Here is a 22,062-nt window from a genome sequence, read left to right as displayed (position 1 = left end):
AATAGTGATTTTATTCTTCTACAGAATGGAGATCACTGTGCTTCTGAACTATTAGAGTTTTCGACATGATAATCCAGTTCACAGCTGTTCCATTACCTGGGCTTTGAAAACTGTAGAATCATATTCATGACATTTCATTCTAAAAGTGGTGGAAATTTGTATATTTCAACAATAAAAACATTGTTATACTCTGAATATCAGGAAGCACTTTGCCAGGTGTGGTGATAAAATTCATTCTGGAAATCAGCCCTTAACTGACTTCTTGGGAGAGACCTGGTGTGAGTGTTTCCTGAGGATCCCATGCTGGTTCCTGGTGGTCCTCTTCTGCTGGTCCTGAACACATGTACTTGTCCTGGGTAACCCTGTGTGGTGCTGAGAATGCCCTACTTTTTCTGAGTGTTCCTTTGATATCTGGGCAACCTTGGTGGACCTGAGCACACTGTGCTGGTTTTTAGCACCTCTGCAGGGAAGATCTTGTCTGGGCTCACAGGGAATGCTGGTCACAGTGCCTTGGGCATAGTAATACACATAGCTGTCCTCAGCTGTCACATTGCTCAGCTGTAAGAACACTTGGTTCATGTTGGTATCCCTGGATATGATGACTGTGGAGTGTAAGTTGGGGCTGTAGTTAGTGCACCCCTTAGCCCAGATGACACCCATCCACTCAACGCCCTTCTCTGGTTGAAGTCATACCCAGGACACAGAATATTCAGAGACTGAGAATGTATACATATCACAGGTGAAGCTGAGCATCTGGGAGGGGACCAAGGCTCCCTTCCCCCATTGCACTAGGTGATCCTTGGCCTGGACACCTGGGGATAGGAAACAACCATAAGTCACATGAGCAGCATCTCCTCATCCCCAGTGTCCCATTTTGGAGCCCACAAGTAACTCATCACTGAGAATATCCACCAGGGAGAACAAGAGAGAGGGAGTGCCCATGTTTCCATGCATGTTGCAGACAGGAAAGAGACCACGTCCACATCAGGACATATTGCAGACCTCTTCTATTTATCCTGAATATGCGGTACATTGCATGAGTGGAACTGACCAGAGTATGAGATTATTAGAAAATATTCGAAGATTTCGCCCCTATGGCTGGCATATGGGAGGGGTCAGGTAATGGGTCATCATGTGGAACTAGAAGGAAAGCCCTAGAACGTAGGAAGCAGAAGGTTGATCTGTGCCTAGGATCTGGGGAGCCCTTCAGATAATACTCCACTGTACCTGTTTACTGAGTTTTCTTTGGAAATAAAATTCAAATCCATGGTCATCAATTGATTTCTTGGAAGAGAATAGTCAAAAAAACTAATCTAATGTAAACTAGTAATAACTTGAAACTCATTAATAAACAGAGACTGATTCCTTTCTTGTAATCACGCATTCAGAATATCTAAAATATGCAGCATCTTCCTATCAAATGTTTAACTATTTCATAATTCATCTACTGTGACTTCAAGCCCTGAGAGTCAGAATTCTATATGATTCAGTCTCTTCTACAATCTTGTATGTATGTTCTTATGTGGTTCTTCAATCTTTTCTTTTACAAAATTTCAACTTTAATAGTTTCCATAATTTATATACTTTTATATTTTTCTTTGCATTCACTAATGATACAGATGCCACACTATGGTTCACAGAGCCAGGAGAAGACAATGACTTACCTGTCTGTGAAAGAGTAGCCTGCAAGTCCCCTGTGAGGATGCAGATCGGGAAACTTGAGAGAGCATCACTGGTGCCTAGTTTCTAAGTGTGACTTGCAAGTGTAGCCACTGAAGAATCCATGAGAGTCAACACAGATGGGTCCCCATTCTCTGCAGCCTTTGAGCATTGACTCTTCCCTTAATGCCCAAATTGGTGCAGTCTGGGATTCCATAACAGAAGGCTGTGTGCGGAAGCCAGTCTGAAAAAGCTCCTATTGTCTTAGCTGCCCTGAGAATCCCAAGCCGTGCAGATCTCCTAGATTCTTGGAAGGTCAATCACATGTTGAAACCTAGTAATTGATATTGCATTGTGTGATTATGATGACTGTCATATCAGCCTATGTCCACAGGTTCAATATTTCTACCATTTGCCATAGGTGAATGGAGAGAGAGAGAGAGAGAGAAAGGGAGCTCTGTTGTTGCCAGAGTCTCTTTCTCTTGAGGTCACAGACTTGTTTTGTCTCAGCCTTTATGGACACATTCAACCTTAATTACCTGTAAAATGCAACACTTCAAGTAAAACTTCATTTCCACTTAGGTTTCCCCATGTCAATTTTATGGGGCAGAGTTGAGCCCTCAGCAACAACCAAAGAATGATGAGAATACTTGTGATATTTTTTATGTGACAGAGGAAGTGCAGGTCATATAGAAATTGGTGAGGGACAATTTTCAAGTGACTGGTTCCAAAGCATCTTTAAACAGAGAAAGACATGTTCTTGTTTACTGCCACAGTGAGGATGTGAGGGAACTTGTGAAAGAACAAACAAAATGATCTTCATGGGCAGCTGAAATGTTGGAAAGAGGAGAAAATCATGGAGCTCAACAGGAAGTCCCAGGATGCTGCCTCCTGCACCTTCTTCTGGGCTGAGACTCAAGGCTGGGTGAAATTTGACCATCTTAGGCAGGCCAGGCCCCCTGTATCCTGCAGGGAGGTTTATGTCAGGGCTCTCACTGACATCCCCTCACTGTGAATCCCATACAGTAATACACATCTGTGTCCTCCATTATCACAGAGCTCAACTTCAGGACAAATGAGTTCTTGGATGTATCCATTGTCCTGGTGACTGGACACTTGAAGGATGGGATGTATCCCATGTCCCCATCTCTACAGATATGCCTTACCACTGCAGAACCTTCCCTGGTAGCTGGCACATTTAGCCACTTGCTACAGGACAACTGGGAACAGAGAGCCACAGTGAGTCATGAGCTCAGATTCATCATACCATTTCTATTAAAAAAATTGATGCAACATTAACAATAACACAATTATTTTTATAAACAATTGAACCTAGATAGAAATTCTTACATTATTGTTTAATTCTACTTGTGAAAAATTATCTAGAATTGAAAAATCCATAACAGGAAATAGATATTTATACACACCAGCTTGGGCAGGGACTGGGAAAAGGAAGAATCAAAAGTGAGAGCTAAGCCACATGTAGCATTGCCAGCTTGTAATGCCAGCAACTTGGGAAGCAGAGGCCAGAAGATCATGTGTTGGAGGCTAATCCCAGGGAGTAGTTAGTGAAACTTTGTCTAAAAATCTATATGCTAACAACAGCACTGGAGTTAGTTTTACAACTGCTTTCCTAACATGAATGAGAAAGTAGGTTCATTTTCCAGCACTGCAGAAATAAATAAGTAAAAGACAGGAATGGAAAACGAGTGCTCTTGTATTGTGGTCATACAAGTTTGTGAATGGACATATGGCTAGTACTTCAATAAACATGTAAAGAATAATCAGAGAATTTATGCATTAGAAGTATAAAATATTACATGTTTTACAAGTGCTTGAAGAAGAATTATATGAAGGAGTTATAGAACCTATTATGTCACTGAATAATATGAGAGAGACACTCACAGAAGTGGAGGGGGAAGGAGATCCAGGCTCTTCAGATCTGTCTTCTCAGCGTCTAAGGGCTCCTCCTCCTGTGCTGTAACCTTGTGATATATGGAGCTGATCATCCCCTGGTGTTTCCACCTCTCATCCAGAGGTTATGACCTTACCCTTTGCTATCCGGTGCCCTACAGAGTTTCTGTGATCCCTTGTTGTTTTAAAGTTCACTGTGGTATCAAGCACAGGTCCTGAGACATTCTGGGGCTCATTTCCAGGTACTCTGAATTTATCCACAGGACTTACCAAGAGTTGAGAATATGTTTTGGAGTTAAAGTACACAGAATTGTTTCCTGCCCATATCTTATGGCATTTTATCTACATGTACAGGCGGCCTGGCTTCCTAGGTGGTTCCTGAGGTGCATCTGTGGTATCTCCAGCTGTAGGGAGATTGAGAGACCCAGGCACCCTCTATTTCCAGAAGTCCATCTTCCTTTTGTGCTAATGTCACAACCTGGCACATCTGCTGCTCTTAGCTTAGATGTGTTGCCTAAAATGGAAACCTGGGTTTTTGAAAAATCTACCCAAATTCCCCTTGTTCTAGTGGAGACATAAATTCCATAGGATGATTTTTCAACCTCAGTGATACCATCTGCATTTTCTTTCACAAGGCACTTTTTCTAAAAATGCATAATATGAAAACCTAGTCCATCCTTGGTATTCCTCTCACTTAACCCTGAGAACTAAAACATTCTAGGAACAGTATTTGTGACCAGAACCTGGTTTTATGGTCAATTATAAAATATGAGATAACAATGTATAATTGTCTAGTCTAGCTGCCAGCTTGTCAGATCTATGTTCTGTTTATTCCACCACACACTACTCAAGACACTGTGATGAAGGAGTTTAGCAGATGTATTAGACTTCATGAATAACATTTCAGTCTGAGTCAGCAGGACTTCCCTACACCCCATGGCTGTGTCTGATTTATCCAGAGCTAGACAGAATAAGATGAAATTCCATGGTGGCTGTAACTTCAGCTCCTGCACAACACTTCCAGGATGCTCTCTTTTATGGTCAGCTATATATATGCCTTGGGGACACTGAGTTACCCCTGTCCATTCCCACATCTGAGAGGTCACAGAAGTCCTAGGTATCCCTTAGTCTCTCTTCCAAGGACACAAGTGATGGAGGTGAATCTGTGATGGTCAGATTGTAGCAGGCAAGGTGGGAGTGAATAAAAGAAACAGACAGACTGTGTTCTGACAATGAGACGGGGAAGGGGATGGCAAAGCAGACAGCTAAATATTAAAGAATTGAAACATGAAGGTCACCTGGCACTGGAGAAATGAAGTATCCAATTATGTCACATACAGCCATATGTGGGTTGATCTTTGCTATTTGCTTTTGTAAGCTATTGCAAGGGTATATAAGAAGAGACACATATGTTTTCGGAATTCAGCCTTTGGACATGAGTCCCCTGGGACAATACTGGCAGAATAAATGCTGATTTCTGTTAATCTGCCTCAGTGTCCTGTATCTCAGCTTATAATTTCCTGAAACATATCAGAATAATATCATTTACATTTCTACTTCCTGTTTTGAAAGAGATATCTTGCCTTTGTCAGGTTTACTCTTATAAATGTGTTGAGATAGAAAAGATCAAGAGATTTCCCTGGGCCACGTGTGTCAGAAACCTTCTGCAGCTTTCCCCATGTCCTGCAGAAACCACATCTGAAGTCCACATAAATGATTTCCAGGCTGGTAGTGAGACAGGAGAATATGTCTTTCCCCCCTAGAAGAAGACAGAGAATGGAGAGAAAGAAACCTAAGGAGTATTAACTGCATTTGTTAACACAGACAATTCAGTCTTAGGTTTGCTGAGTGCTATTATGCATAATGAGGTGGGTGAGATTAAAATTCATTTGTGTTAATGTTTCAGTGAGCCTGGTTTACCTCTGTCCTGAATCATTATGCATCCCACACACTAGTCTAGTCCTGGAGACCCACTCAAGGGACTTTGATGGCATCTCTTTTCTGATGGGAAAAGTCTCACTAGAATTCCCTGAGTATCTTCAGATCTGGTCCTGAAGACCACTGCAGAATCACTTATGCCCACATAAATGACACTTAAGCATTTATACAGGTGAAAATATGTCTTTCTTTTAGTTGTACAGTTAGAACCATTCATTGTATTTTATTTCTGTGCATTTACAAACATGTTTTATTTCTTAGTATTACTTCCTTTCTACAGAACAGACATTAGAAGAGAATTCAGAATGTGCTATGTGAACAAGATCTCCTGTCTTGGAACACTCTCTGGGCCTATGACTCTCAGAAATGAATCCACTGCCTCTGTTCTAGATCCTGAACACAGTGGACTGGCCTGGTGAGGTTTGCAGAACCCCTTGCTGTGGTATGAACATGTCTGACTATACTGCATTTTAGTGTTCATTGTGAGAAAACATAGAGAACCTTTTTTCATACAGAGGCAATTTAATGAATCTCTAACATTTCCTGTCACTGTCCGCATGTCACACACTCTTTCTCTAATGACGTGTATTGTTCATGTGTAGCAACCCCACTTACTAAGAATGTATATAACCAAATATATATATATATATATATATATATATATATATATATATATATATGAAGTGTGAATTTAACAAGTACACATATACATGAACAAATACAGAGTTGTCAACAAAGTAAAGCCCACAAACAGTTATTTCTCTTATTTTCCCTTTGTTCCTCTGTAATCTATCCTTTTATCCTCACTTCATCTTTCATGTGTCCAACCATGTCGTGACATTCTTTATGTTGTGTTACATTGGTTTCCATTTTCCATAGTTGACTTCAATGTCACATAGAGAATACACTTTGAATAATATCTCATGTGAATTCAGAGTCTTCATTCAAATCCCTGCACATGTTTGTGCGGTTTGGGCTCTGATGGATTTTCAGGTGGAGTAATTGGCTGAAATCCCCAATCTCAAGAAGCTACATAGAGGGAGGCAGCATGCTTTGTCATAGCAGGGTGGGTGGCATCACAGGGCGGAACCTGAGGGGCAATCAGTGTAAGAGGAGGAGAAAAACATAGAGGATGGCTTTAATTTGTAATTACTAGCATTCATACTAACTACTTCAGGCCCTGGAGACTTCACCGAGTCCCTTGGTATCAACCACATGTGCATGAGGAGCCCCATAAACTAATGCCTCCCACTAGGACATTAATCTATTTTAAAATGTTCCTTTTTTTAAACATTTTCTATTGTTCTTTATTTCTTACTAGATTACATATCAGTGAAGAGTGGAAGTAGGTTCAATTTTCTTCAAATGACAACAGTCACACAGTTTTCCATCTGAGAGACTGTGATTATTTATTTCTCTCTTTCATTTCTTTCTTTCTTTTTCTCACTCCTTTCTTTGTTATTCGGTCTATTTTTTTCATTTCTTAATTTCTTGCATTCATTCTTGTTTCTCTCCTATGTATTTGTTTTTCTCTCTGTCTCTTTCTTTCTTAATTACTTTATTTCTTTCCTCTTATCTTTCTCCTTATTTTTTTTCTTTCTATCTTTACCTCTCTTTGTCTTTCTTTGTCTCTCTTTCATTATCACTCTTTACTCTTTCTTTCACTTTTCCTTTCTCTATTTCTTAATACCTTTTTCTATCTCTATCTTTCCATCTTTCTTATATTCTTTCTGTCATTCTTGCAGGCTTTCTTTCTTTCTGCCTTTCTCTCTTTGTAGCCTCATGCGGTTTAGAGTGTGCTGCTTGGTGTTCCATGTTTGTTTATGCCAGGGCAGGTGAAGGTCAGTTGTCCACATCTGTGCTGTTCACACTTAAGAAATTTCCCTTGTTTGTTAACAGGAATGAGCCTTTGGTGCAAGGATGTTCGCAGCCTGTGGAATGATTAGGATCTCACTGATGCACAGGACCTACAGATTCCAAGACTAGCAGTGTTTCCAGAATGGTTTGTGTAGTTGTGGCAGAGGACTGAGTGACTAAGTGCTCTAGCTGATGGTCTAAGATCTTTCAGATGCCATGTAGCAGTATTTGTGTTTAGGTAGGAGGAGGCATTGAATCACATGGTTCACAGAACTTGCACTTGGAGCTCTATGGTCCCACAGTTAGACCTGCTAGTCTGTCAACAAAGTCACTAAGTGGAATAAGCATTGTATCCCTCCCCTTCTTATGGTGTGAGCTGGGCCTGTACCTTAAGTCAGTTTCCTAATTTGATTGTGACATTTCTTTTTCCCCATTTTCCATCCTTACTGTCCCTCCTTCAAGTTACCCGATGTTCTTTCTCTCTTCTTTGTTCAAAGTCAATCAGAGAAAGTATCAACTCTGCTATCCTACCCTGAATCCAGAACAACTGTTTACAAAAAGTCTTTTGAAGTTTCCTTTAAAATTAAAAACAGGCCTATCATATGTTCTGGCAATTCCATTAGTAAGAAAAAATTATTTTTCCAACATAACCTAATACTACAGAGTGCTATTTATTCAAGAAATTCAAAATTTATTCAACTTTCAAATTTGAAAAGTTGAATTTATATAAGAATATGGAATGTATTATAATCACAAAAAGTCCATAAGTAAAACTTTCTACAAAAGAGAAATTAGGCACATAATTACAAGTGATTCAGGCATCCAGTAATGATCAGGAATGAGAGTAATGTGTCTGCCTAAAGAGATTCTAATGAGATTTTCAATGAATTAAAGGAAATCAGAAATAAACTTGCAAGAAAATACTCATTATTAGTGTATATTATAACGGTTCACTAGTAATAATTCATTGACAAATCTACAAATTTAATAAGGTTTTTGAAAGCTGTAGAAAGTAGTTTTTACAGACTAGGAGGACAAACAGCATAAAAGTAAAAGTAGGTGATACCATTTTTTATTATAACATCACTTATAATTAGTGAGATTGAGTTTCAAAGAAACAAGATGCATATGGTTTTGTGTGCCAGTGGTTTTAGCTCCCTTGGAGATTAGGTAGGAGGGTCATAGTGCAAAACCCACCCCAGCAAAGACATGAGAGCCCATCTGAAACAAGACTATTCTGTTGATGTGGTTGAAGTGGTAAAGCAAATGCATAGGAAGCACATGACTGAGTTCAAACACCACTATCACTAAAAAAATACAGGAGATATATCTACAATCACTGTGCATGGTGAAGTCTGGTAGGAGGTGGCTGGGTAGAAACCAGAGCTTCAGAAATGAAAGTTCATGTGTCTGTCTGCACCTGCCATTGGGACTGAAGATGTGCTTGCTGTGAGCTGCGCGCCCCCTGGTGGTCATGTTTGCTCCTGCAGGGAGGTTTGTGTCTGGACTCACACTGAGTTCCCCTCACTGTGTGTCTTGCACAGTAATATATGGCTATGTCCTCTGTGGTCACAGAGCTCAGCTGCAGGGATAACTCATTCGTTGACGTGTCCCTGGAGATGGAGATGCGGCTCTTGAGGGATGGGTTGTAGCTTGTGTCACCACCAGAACTTATGCATCCAATCCACTCTATGTTTTTCCCAGGGGACTGTCATATCCAGCTCCAGTAATGACTGGTGATTGAGGCACCAGAGACAGCACAGGTGAGGGACAGAGTCTGTGAGGGCTTCACCAGGCTGGTTCCCAACTCCTGCAGCTGCACCTGGGACAGGACACCTGGAGACAAGGAGAATCATTACAGTCAGTTACCTACAGTTAGGAACTTCTCATGGACCCATGTGTGAATTTGGGGAAATTCACCTTGGGGAGCTGTCACCAAGCACAGGAGAAGAAAGAGCAGTCTCATCTTCTTGACACAGCCCTGCCTTCCCCAGAGACCTCAGTCCTGTGTGAGGAGTGACCTGTGAGCTCCACCTGCCTGAAGGGGAATTTAACTTAGAGACTGAATGATAATTTGCATGTGGAGAGTCCTCTTTTTATATATGTGGAGGAACCAAGGTCTAGATGCTCTGGAACCTGTCACATTGTCACACTGCTGCTATTATATGAAGCCTAGGCCTCCCATACTCTGATTCAATTCATCTGTTATCTAAAGGATATAGCAGCCAGGACAATAGAGACTGGATAGAATGTTGTCTGTGGTGAAAGCATGGAGTCACATACATATAATTCCAGTACATGGGAGTTGAGGGACAGAGCATCACAGTTCAAGGCTAGCCTTGGCAATTGTAGGAAGAATGAACGTCACAACTAAAATTTAAAAAAAAATTGTTAGGACATTTTTCATGTAGGAGAGCACTTGAAGTGCTAGACACCATGTCCATATTCCAGGACTGAAAACAATGCTGCCTATGTGTGCTTTATTCAAGGATATTGTGAATAATTGGAGAAGAGAAATAGGCAAATTGCTTTCAATGACCAGTCTCCAGATATCAATTCTGCTCCTGCACTGGGGACTTTCACATTAACTTTCAGCTTCCTGTAGTAGTTCTGCATAGATTATTCCTGGATTTAAAATACTAAGTGAATCATTGATCCTTCCTTCCTAAACACATGTATAATTGATGCCACCCGTACAGTGATAATGTCTTTAGCAGTCAACTCAGACACCTATGAAGCCTTAAGATCCTAGCCCCATGCTGCTTCTTCAAAGAAATTTCAGAAACTTGCTTCCAGTCTCCTTTAGCCTAATTCTGCTTTTATTTCTCAGGTTCAAGTCCACAATGTCTCATTTAACATCCTTAGGATTGGAGAGCAGGATGGACACATCGCTTCTCCAGAGAAAAGAGAATGTCAGGAGTCCATGAGTCAGTGCTTTTCCAATAGAACTGAGACTTCATCACAAACAACAGATTTAAGAACAAAGTACTCATGGTTCAGATTCTAATGATTTCTGACCCAAGCCTCAGTGGACAGTTATGGGTTCAAGAATCCTCATCTACCTAGTAACTCAGGATGAACCTTTCTTGGGCAACACAAGGGTCATTCTTGATGTCACAGCCAAAAACACAGAAATCATGGGGCAATGTGTATGTTCCCAGCAATCAACCATTCAGGAGCATGGTCCTGCAGAGAGCTCATGACAGATTGAGAACTGAACTCATGCTTTGGGGATCTCATATCCTGTCCTGGGGGTGAGGAAGAATATGGTGGATACATTCCTTCTACCTATGACATCTACATAGGTGGGATTACAGGCATGTGCTAGATACCTTGTTTCATGTTGAGATGGAGTCAATGCAGACCTTTAACTGTGTACCCTTATGTATACCTCTCAACCAACTAGAAAATAAGGTATTTTAAAACAATGATGATTGTTTTTAAAAGTTAAATAATAGATTCCACTGCCCTAAACACCACAGAAAGTTACAGTAGAATTGTCCTAAAGAGCATTCTTGTGTAATGTAACAATGCCCTTTGTTCAAGGATGTGGATATGGTGGAGACATTGGTAAGTGGTTATTGTTATCAGACATGTGTGCTGAGATCCTTTTGTTCATACTCCACGCTGTATTTTACTTATATATTTAAATATGTTTTATATTCTTGTATTTATTTGGTGTTGAGATTGGAAACAGTGTGCATTTTATTTCCATCACCTTTCACAAAGGGTACAGAAGGAGGAAAAGTGAACTTGAATTCAGAATAACTGTGGCAGTTATGATGCTCCTATTTATGCTGAGTTTATTCTTCTATGGAATGGAGATCACACTGCTTCTAAACAATTAGAGTTCCCACCATGATAGCACAGTTTAGTTATTCCATTGACTGGGACTTGGAAAGTAAAGATTCATTTTCAAGACATTTTACAATAAAAGTGGAGGGAATTTCTGTATTTGAAAATAAAGACATTTTTATACTCTGAATGTCAGGAATCAGTTTGTCAGGTGTGGTGGTAAAATTCATTATGGAAACCAGCCCTTAACTTATTCCTGGGAGGGACCTGGGGTGAGTGTTTCCTGAGGATCCCCTGCTGGTCCCTGGTTGTCCTCTCTTGCTGGCCCTGAGGGTCTTTCACTGGTCCTGGGTGGCCCCTGGTGATAGTGAGAACATATTGCTCTTCCTGTGTGTTCCTGTGAGTCCTGGACAACTCTGGCAGACCTGCATACCCCTTGCTGGTTTTGAGCACATCTGCAGGGAAGATTGTGTCTAGGCTTAAACTGCATGGAGATGACAGTTTCTTGTGCACAGTAATACAAGCCACTGCCCTCAGATGTCACAAAGCTCAACTGCAGGAAAGGATTCTTATCTGTTTCCCTGGATATGATGACTGTGGACTGCAAGCTGTGGCTATAGTTAGTGTTCCCTTTATCTCAGATCACACCAGTCCACTCAAGGAACTTCCTGGTGGAAGTTGAACCCAGGACACAGAATATTCAGATGCTGAGAGTGTGTATGTAACATAGGTGAGTCTGATCACTTGGGAGGAGACCAAGAATCCTTCCCACAATTGCATGAGGTGATCCTTGTCTTGGACACCTTGTGAAAGGAAACAATGATAAGTCACACAGACACATCCCCTTATCTCTGTTGTACCAGTTTTGAAAATTGTGAGTCACAAACTACTGAGAACATCCAACAGGCAGATCAAGACAGAGTCAAAAGCAATGTGTTTGTGCATTTGGGTAGACTTGCAAGGGACAGAGTATCCTGAAACTCACATAACTGTGTCTGAATAGAGGTGCTTACATTCTTACGAACGTTGGTAACTGACAGACAATTATACAGAAGAAATAACATAGTGCAACATGATATTTTTTGATCAGGTAATGTAAAATATATTCAAAAATATAATGTACATCAATGTGTGGAAATTATGATAATCATCAGTTTTGACAATAGTAGCTAAGGACTGTTGTGGAATTTAAAGAGAAACAGTTGGACACCCTTGTCCATTTTACAGCTAATATTTAGGACATGGTGGGCATGGGTAGTGACTTAAACAGAGATTCCCAATGTCCACTGGTTTGTGGTGTTTAGAAATTCTCTACAACACCAAAACCTAGGAAGTCATCCAAACCACATCTTCCCAACTCCAACTGTCCTAGGGACATTTCCAGTCCTGAGTCACCTCAGAAATTTAGAGCACATGTTTTAACAATTACACTGCTTGGTATATGCTTGAAGGAATTGTGACTTGTATATCAAAGAAATTCCTTCACTAACATATTTAGAGAAGCATTATTCACAAGGAAACAAGGTGTTCAAAAATGCATAGGTTGACATAGAAGAGGCTGAGGTGCCCACTCCTCATGCAGGTATTATTGTGTGGACTGGGGATGTTATTGTGGTTCTATGAGAGGATGGACAGTCTTGGTATAGTCCCAGGATGGAAAGTTCATTAACACTGTCTTACCATAAGACTCATTTTTATTTCTGTTGCCTCCATGAAAATCTACTCAGAATTTGTCCTGAGAGACATGCCCACTTCCTCCCTGATCATTGACAACTGCTGGACTCACTTCCCACCAAATACTGCATCCGTGATTAGCAGATAGCTTCTTTGCTTACTGAAACCTGATGTGTGGGACAAAAGTATTTTGAACGTTGTAAGGTAAATTAAATGAATCAAACTTGAAATTGTAATGTGTTTTACATTACAGGAATACACAGTTCTATATTGTATTTGTTTACTTTATTAATTATCATTAATCTTTTATGTATTGCACACGTTATCATTAAATATATATGTTTGTATTAGCAACATTTCTTACAGTAATACAATGTCTCTTCTGCAGACACACTGGTCAGCAATTTCTTTATTATTTAATTATTGTGGAGATTCAACTTAGGCCTCTTGCATTTGAGGCATGTGCTATAACCTGAACTATACCAGTAGACTAATTATTAAATTATGAAATCAGTAAATTATTCAATTGACACATATTTAATGATACATCATAGTCTATTGTACCTGCATACAATGTGTATGTATAAAATCAGAAAAGTTATTTATCCATCTATTCAAACAGTTCTCATTTCTTTGTGTTGGGAACTTATGAATGATTCTACTCCACTATTCAGAAATATATATTATATTAATGTAGTCTATGTTTACCCTCTTGTGGTATAGAACATTAGGACTTGATTTCCTGAAGGAATATTTGCTCCCATGACCCTCTTCACTCTATTCATCCCCCTCTTCCTTCCTGAGTTGTGATATTACATGGGATTTGACTTTCTCAGTTTGACTTACTTCACCTATGGTAACATTCTCCTGATCCAGAATCATTGCCTGTACTCAGCACATTCCTATGTCAAAATATGCATTTTTGAACATCTTTGCTTCTGATTAGTGCTTCTCTAAATATGCAAATTCAGGAATTTTATTGACATACAAAAAACAATTCCTTCAGGCATGTACCCAGCTGTGTAACTGTTGGACCATGTGTTAAAAGGGTGTTTAGATTTTTGAGGAATACCCCACCGTTTCTCAAAACTGCTATACTAACCCTTGAGGCAAAAATGTTTATAAACATGTTTTCTAATGTAAAATGTAGTTAAATTCACTGAAAACTTAGGTTTCCTTATTATGATTGTGAAGATCCTACTGAGATAGGAAATGTCCCAAAACCTGACCTCAAAAATTGAAAAATTATTGAGGCAGGAGCTGTCTACAGAACCACTGTGTATTGTGGTGAGAAATCACAGCCTCAGAAATCAAAGTTCATGCATCCCACTGCACCTGCTCCTGGGCTGCTGTGTTCCGTGTGCTGAGCGCCTCCTGCTGGACATGAGCTCCCTGCAGGGAGGTTTGTGTCTGAGTTCATACTGTTTGTGTATGCGTCCCAACACTGTGCCACTGCATTTCGTGCACAATAATAAATGGCAGTGTCCTCAGCGCTCATGATGCTCATTGATAATGAAATATGACTCTTGGTGGTGTCCCTGCTGATGCTGAGTCTTAATGAATGTCCTAAGTTATAATGTGTGCTTCCACCTGTCCTTATGAACCCATCCATTCAGGCCATTTCCTGGAGTCTTCTAGATCCAGTTCATATCATAACTGGTTAAAGCAAATCCAGGAGCAGTGCAAGTGAGGGATGGAGTCTGCCACGGCTTTACAAGGCTAGGTCCTGACTCCTGTGGCTGCACAGGAAACCTGTGGATGAGGAAAATCACCATCAGTTAAAACCATCAGAAACCCCATTCTCAGGTCCTTCTCTTGAGGCCCCAGAGACCCTCACAGCAGGGAGCTGCCACCAGACACAGGAGCAGCCACAGGACTTGCATTGTCTTAGAAGCATCCTGTGAGTAGTTTACTGGGGCTCCTCAGTTACGGCTGGGCTTTCAACCTGAGCTTGGGGTTTGCTTTGTATGGGGGAGACTCCTGAAGATAGAAATGGGGAGAGAGGGCTTGGCCTCTTCTGCCTTTCCCAGGGACAGTGCTCTGTCTTGTGCTGTTTATTTGAACTGGAGACTCTGGCACTCAGGGACTGTTTCCTGCTTCCTCCCCAGGCTTCTTACTTCCAGACAAACAGAAATCAGGGTGGTGCAGAGTGTACAGGGTTTGAGGACACAATTCATGTGGGAATGTTTAAGGCAAAGTGTGTACTTTCATACGGAGGGAGGAGACCGGCATATATTTTCTCTATAAGTTCCTTGAAGAATTCAGGATGGTGCACTTTGGTGCTTGTATTTGTGGCTGTTTTGACTTGCTTATTATTGGAGGTGCTGGGGTTTGAAATTAGGGATTCTTCTTAGTGAGGCAGGCACACTGCTGTGTAATCCACAATTGTAGCACTTTAGCTCCAGTAATTTAGAGACAGTTTTGTGCTTTCATCTCAGGCAGGCTTGGACAGTGATCCTCTGATTTAAAATTTACTACTACTGCATGAATGAAATGCCTAGACATTTTCTGTTGTCTTTGGTTCTCAATAAGTATAAGGCCCTGGTTAGCCTGGAATCACTGTTCTCTGGATCTCAACCTTTTAACTTGCAATCATCACAGGCCAGAGGAAACAGTGCCCAGTTATAAGTGTGGTACTTCTTCAGCATGGGGAAGACATTTTAAACAGATTGTCCAATATTCTTTTCCCACTGATAACATTTTCCATCTCTATTAGCTTTTTTCATCTTTATTTTATTCTCACACCTAACAGTGTATCAACACTAAGACATTCTCTGTCATATAATCTCCAAAAGTCTAGATTTGGGGAACTGACTCTTTTGCTGTGGCTCTGTATCAGCCTTCTCAGGGATGTAGCAAATCATCAGAGGAGAATTCTGTAGATGCTGGGGCATATGGTCTAGGAAGGATTCATGGTGCTTGATGAAAAGCAACCCCCAGTGATTCCCTCTGTGTGCCTTCACCACAAATGCTCACGTTTTCATAATAAGTCTATTTCTGGTGTCAACACTGAAGAAATCCTTCCAATTTCCCAGGCTTACCTTTCATCACTTAAAATGAGAGTGCACTGATACCATCATAGAATGGGAGCACAGGGCCCTGAGAGTTTTCAACTACTCCCATCCCCACTAGCCTCACCTGCACAGTGAATGTGCTGAGCTAAGTAGGCCCCAGCACTGCACAGTCCCTGCTGCCCCTGTGAACGCTGCTATTAATGGAGAGGGACACAGCTGTGGGAGCTGAATTGGACCTCGAGGACCCTCCGAGGACAACTATTTCCAAGTCCTAAGACACAGGTTCCTGTCAGGAATCAAAGGCCGAGTTAAACAGATATAGCCAGGAACCTTGGCTGTGTTTTATCTGAACTAATGATGATGCTACTCATGCCCTCCATCCAAATAGCTGCAGTAAAGGACTGAGCCACTGGGACTGAACTTAAAGGGAACATTCAATGGGAAAGTGATTGACAAGATTTACATTTGTTGGCTAGTCCTTCAGTGGTCAGGGGTTTATGTGGACAGAAGGTCCCTGCTTCTGTCACATTCTCACCCTCCTCCTCCTAAATCAGACTTCTGCCCACAGGGATGCTCCCATGAGATGCCATAGTGGAAAGTGTGCAGAAGATTGGCCAACAGGGGAGCACTCTGAAGCTCCAGGATGGCAGGAAGGTGATAATCTAAAACAGAGCAGGCTGGGAGCTCAGGTGTCACCACTTAGCTCAGGAGAAAAAGTTGGAAACAACACATTCAGAGAAGATTTAGACTGAGCCATTTCCTACTTGACAGAGAAAATTACATTTATACACATCTCCTTTATCACAAGAACATGCATGTTAATTGTATGACATATAAGGAAGTTCTGAGCATTCCTACCAACATGGAGCAAACCAATTTCAATATCACTCCAGTCTCTGCTGTTGGTTCTGTAGGTGGTACATACAGACAACAGTGTGCCCTGTAGGAATATTGTCATATTTATTCAGGGATGTAGCTTTCTGCTGTATGAGTGTAAGTAATTATGTGAACATGATCAGTGTTGTGTGAGAGAAATACAGAGTGGGGGAGGAGAGAGGTTCCCAGCCAGCCAGACCCTGCAATCCTTCACTGCTTCAACCATTTAATTCTGTTGCTTGTTTTACCAAGACTATTCTCATGTGAGATTTTACCTAAGCAAAGTCAAATCTGACATCAGTGAGACTCAATTCTACCTAATATTATTAAACTACAATAAATTATCTTCAGTGTTTTACCTTTATACATGGGGCTTTGTTAGGCTACAGTTAATGACAAGCTTTTAATTTCATTCCAATTTAAGTATAACCATTCATTCAGATTTTCAGACGAATATAACTCAAAAGTGACCATTAACAAGGCTTGAACTCTGATGATTTTCATAATTATCATTTATTTATTAAGGAATGTTTCTTAATTTCACAATCTTTCCTACTTTCATCATAAAACAGTTCAATGGGAAAAATTAAACACTCTTCTTTCCAAATAAATGCAATTTTTGTTTCTGCTCATCAATCAAAATATAATAAGAGTGAAGAAATTCACCCATCAATTTCTTTATGAGTTTGTAACAATAACAATGACATTGAGAAGCTTGGCTGGTAGAGAGTGAAAAAATTAGATTGAAAATGCCCAGTGAATTTCCCTGTACCTCACACAATGACACAAAGAATGCATGCATATGAGAATAAATGAATATTTTTTTAAAAGTACCAGTGGACTATACATAAATCATTCACTTGTCCTTTCTTGTATCTTCCTCGCATACAAAGCCTTTTTAACAATGATAGATTTTGAACTGTATTATTATTAGTAAAGTGACAATACACAAGGATAATTACACTTCTCTTTCAAGACTACTTTTTATTTCTCTTGCATCATTCTAAATATATCCAGAATTGCATGAACTGACATGTTAATGTCACTACTGGGGTTTAGTGGGAGAGATGAGGATGAATAAAGGAGATTAAGGTGAGGGTATATGGTTGATGGACTTCATATACCTATATGAAACAGAGCAAAGAAAACTCTGGCAATTGCTGTAATAAGGACAGGGAGAGGATTGAGGGGAGAATATGATGGAAGCATGTGACCAATGTACAATACAAGTCTAATAGGAATTATTGTTATGAATACCACCCTCTATAATGAATATATCCCAAGGAATATTCTGAGACTGAATTTGAAATAATGATCTAAAACAAAAGTGGTGTGGTGTTTTGGCTAAAATCAAGGAGCAATTGCATACGAAGTTTGACTCTGAGTTCAATCACCACTGCCACCAAAAGCAAAAAATAGAAAAGAAACATTTCTGATGATCTCAAACAGGAGAGATTTCCAGCATCAAAGTGCATGGTGGTGTCTGGTAAGAGCTTCATGGTAGAAACCAGAGCTTCAGGAAGAAAAGTTCATGTGTATATCTGCACCCACTGTTGGTCCTGAAGCTGAGCTTGCTGGGAGCTGATTGCCACATGAGGGTCATGAGTGCCCCTGCAGGGAGGTTTGTATCAGTGGAGTCCCACACTTTGTCCTTTGCACAATAACACACATCTTTGTTCTCTGCATTTACAGAGCTCAGCTGCAGAGAGAACTGGTTCTTGGACATGTCTCTGGAGATGGACATGAAGCTCGTGTAGAATGGGCTGTCATTAATGCTTCCATCATATCATATGTTCCCCATTCTCTCTAGGGTCTTCAGTAGGTCCTGCCAGAACCAGGTCAAACAATAACCACAGGTTGTGATGGAGAACCCGAGATATGATACATGACAGACAACATCTGCAATTGCTTCAAAAGGCCAGGTCGTAACTCTTGCAGCCACACTAGGCCCAGAACACCTGGGAATAAGGAGAATCATCCCTGTTAGTCAACTGTGGTCACAATCTCCCATAGCCACATCTGCAACATTGAGGATACACACCATGGTACACTTTCAGTATGCATAGCAGAAGACACAAAAGTCTCACTTTCTAGACCACAACCCTGCATTCCCCAGACACCTGAGCCCTGTGTGAGGAGATAGTTGTGAGTTTCCTTGGTCTGAGGGGGGAGTTCAATCTATACTTGAATAATAATTTGCATGTTGGGAGTCCTATTCTTATACATAGGTAGAGACTGAGGTCAGGCTGTCCTGGTCCTGCCATAACCTGTGAGGTGTCACTGATCTATAAATAAAGAGGGGTTTACTCTTGTGGTAAGAGGGTATTTAGGTTTAGAGGATGATGGAAGTTGGGTCATGCACATTCCTACCTTTACAGGAAATGACTGCCATCCTCCAATCACCTACTCAGTGCACGTCCTCATTCCATCTCTGTCATCCACTCATGTTCTGGATTACCTTGTCCAGCACTGTCACCAGCACACCTGCTTTGTCTGTATTCCCTTTTCAGTGATTGTCTTCACAAGTGACCCGGGCCTTGTTGGATTGTTACCCTGCTGCTTTTAGAGTAGGACAAGACCTCTGATGTGCTTGGGTCATTCTGTGTTGCATGACGCACATGAGACAGGAAGACAAAGACGGATTAGAATAATGTCTGTGGGTCAGGCATTTTAGCACATTCTTATAAGGTACATTTTCACACTATCCTGGGCAATACTGGATTTCACAAACAAAAGTAAAACAAAAGGCTGGGGATGAGACTCTAGTGGGATATCTCTTAAAGAACAAGGTTCTGGGTTCAATGTCCAGCATTGTAGACAATGCTGCCTGTGCTTAGCCTTATTCACAAACAGGCATGTTTGGGGAAGAGACATAGGCAATCTGCTTTCAGTGCCCCATTCCTCAGAGGAGAATTCTGCAAATTCTATAGGATCATTTCAATTATGATTCAAGTTCCTCTTGTTCTTCATAGGTTTTTCCTGGATTTAAACTACTAAAGAACCATAGATCCCCACATCGAACATCCACTCATGGAGAAATGTCCATAACTCTCCATAAGGACAACTTAATAATCCTTCAGAGTACATCCCCATTTTCCTCCTTAAAATCAAATTTAGATACTTGTCTCCAGACCCCATAACCTGCCTCAATTATTATATTTCAGGTACTAGCCTACACTGTCACTGTAACATCATTATTATTGTGGCAGGCAGGATGCCAACATCATTTTCCCCAGTGAAGATAGAATGTCAGGAGTATATTTTTCAACCAGATTGAGAGTTCATCACAACCAACTGGTGGCAATTCAAGAAGCTCACTGTTTAGATTCACATGAATTCAGACTAAGCCATAGGATTCAATTCTTCCTCTGTCTGCTGATCTACCTAGGGACCTAGGAGGGTCCTTTTCAGAACATTTGAAGGTCTTTATTCAAAATAGATTACATAAACATGAGGAAATTTTGGCTATCTCTGCAGATACTGAAAGTTCATTGGAACATGTGTGTCTTTCAGGGAGATCCTTCATGACTTGTTGAGAAGTCCACTCAGGCTGTGAGGGCCACCTTTCCTATCCAAGGAGGCTGGAAGAATAGGATTAACGAAATCATCCTATCTATGACTCCCACAAACATGGGAATACTTGGATGTACCCTAGACTTGGCTTATTGTTTTGATGATGGTTTGCCAATTTTTCAAAGGGAACCATCCAACAATGATCCTCCCTAATTTCACCTCCATAGCAGCTGGAGTATAAACAAAATTTAGATCAAAGTTTTTACCTGCCCTCAATAACACAGAAAGTTTCCACAAAACCGTTTCCATAGAAAACTCTTAAAGTGCATTTTTATGTGTAAGTTGGAAATGTCTTGTATCTCAGGATGTGGATGTGGCTAACACATTGGTCAGTAGTTCTTGTCATCAAACATACATGCATGAGAACTTTTCATCCATTAGTCAGGGTGTTATTTACTTATTTATTTTAATTAATTATTTATATGTATAAATATTTGGTGTTGGGCATAGAAAAAGTGTCCATTTTGATTCCATTGACTTGCACAAAGGCTATAATATGATGAAGACTGACCTTCAATTCAGTATATCTTGGGCAGTTATAATGTTCATATTTATTGTGAGTTAACTTTTCTATGAAATTGAGATCACTATGATTCTCACCATGAAAATCCAGTTTACACTTATTACATTGCCTAGACTGTCAAATGTCTAGAATCACTTTACAAATGTCTCACTCTAAAAGTGGAGGGAAAGTATATTTTAACAATAAAACCTTTTGCTTTATTCATATACTCATATGTAAATATATTGTTTGGACCATTTCTCTCCCCTGCCTCCCAGACCCTCCTCACACCCCCACACCCCTAACTTCCAGGAAGAACCTGTTCTGCACTTTTCTCCAATTTTGTTGCAGAGAAGACATAAGCAATAATAAGTATGACAATCATTTTTGCTAGCTGAGATAAGGATAGCTATACAGAGAGATTCCTAGCACTGCTTCATGCACAAGTGTTTTACAATGCAAATGAACTCATCTCTACCTGACCTCTTCACTTCTTCTTGGTCTCCTTCCCATATTGACCTCTTTCTCTCTAAGGTTATTATATTAGCTCCTCTGCAATGGGAACATCAAACACTTTCAAGTTTTGGTTTTCCTACCTATCCCCATTCCTCCCATATGTGTTCTCCCCTTGTCATATGACCCAAGTCCAACAACATTACTACCTTTGCCCTAGATTTAAAGTATGCATTTGAGGGAGAACCTATGATTTTTGGCTTTCTGAACCTGGCTAAGTTCACTTAAGCTGATGTCCTCCAGTTCCATCCATTCACTTGTGAATGATAAGATTTCATGCTTCTTCATGGTTGAGTAAAATTCCATTGTGCATAAATACCACATTTTCTTGATCTATTTGTCAGTACTGGGGCATCTTGGTTATTTCCATAACTTGTCTATTGTGAATAGTGCTGCAGTAAACATGGGTGTGCAGGTGACTCTGGACTAACCTGATTTGCATTCCTTTGGGTATATCCCTACGAGTGAGATAGCTGGATCATATGGCAGATCTAGGTTTAGTTTTTTAAGAAGGCTTCATATTGTTTTCTAGAGTGGTTGCACTAACTTGCATTCCCACCAGAGTGTATGAGGGTTCCTTTTTCACCACATCCTCACCAACACCTGTTGTTGGTGCTGTTTTCCCTGATAGCTATTCTAACAGGGGTGAGGTGGAATCTTAATGTGGTTTTAATTTGCATTTCCTTTATGGATAGAGATGGTGAGCATTTTATCACGTGTTATTTTGCTATTTGAATTTCTTCTTTT

The 22,062-nt window shown here is 40.4% G+C and overlaps 1 pseudogene; it reads left to right on the top strand.

Moving 5' to 3' along the window:
• The window catches only part of LOC141410460 (B-cell CLL/lymphoma 9 protein-like), a 52,910-nt pseudogene that overhangs the window by 14,327 nt on the left and 16,521 nt on the right, over positions 1-22,062 (top strand).

The sequence above is a fragment of the Castor canadensis genome, chromosome 3 (genome assembly GCF_047511655.1).
Source record: "Castor canadensis chromosome 3, mCasCan1.hap1v2, whole genome shotgun sequence".
Classification (NCBI taxonomy): Eukaryota; Metazoa; Chordata; class Mammalia; order Rodentia; family Castoridae; genus Castor; species Castor canadensis.
The sequence above is the reverse complement of the archived record's forward strand: the minus strand, read 5'-3'. Positions and strand labels throughout refer to the sequence as shown.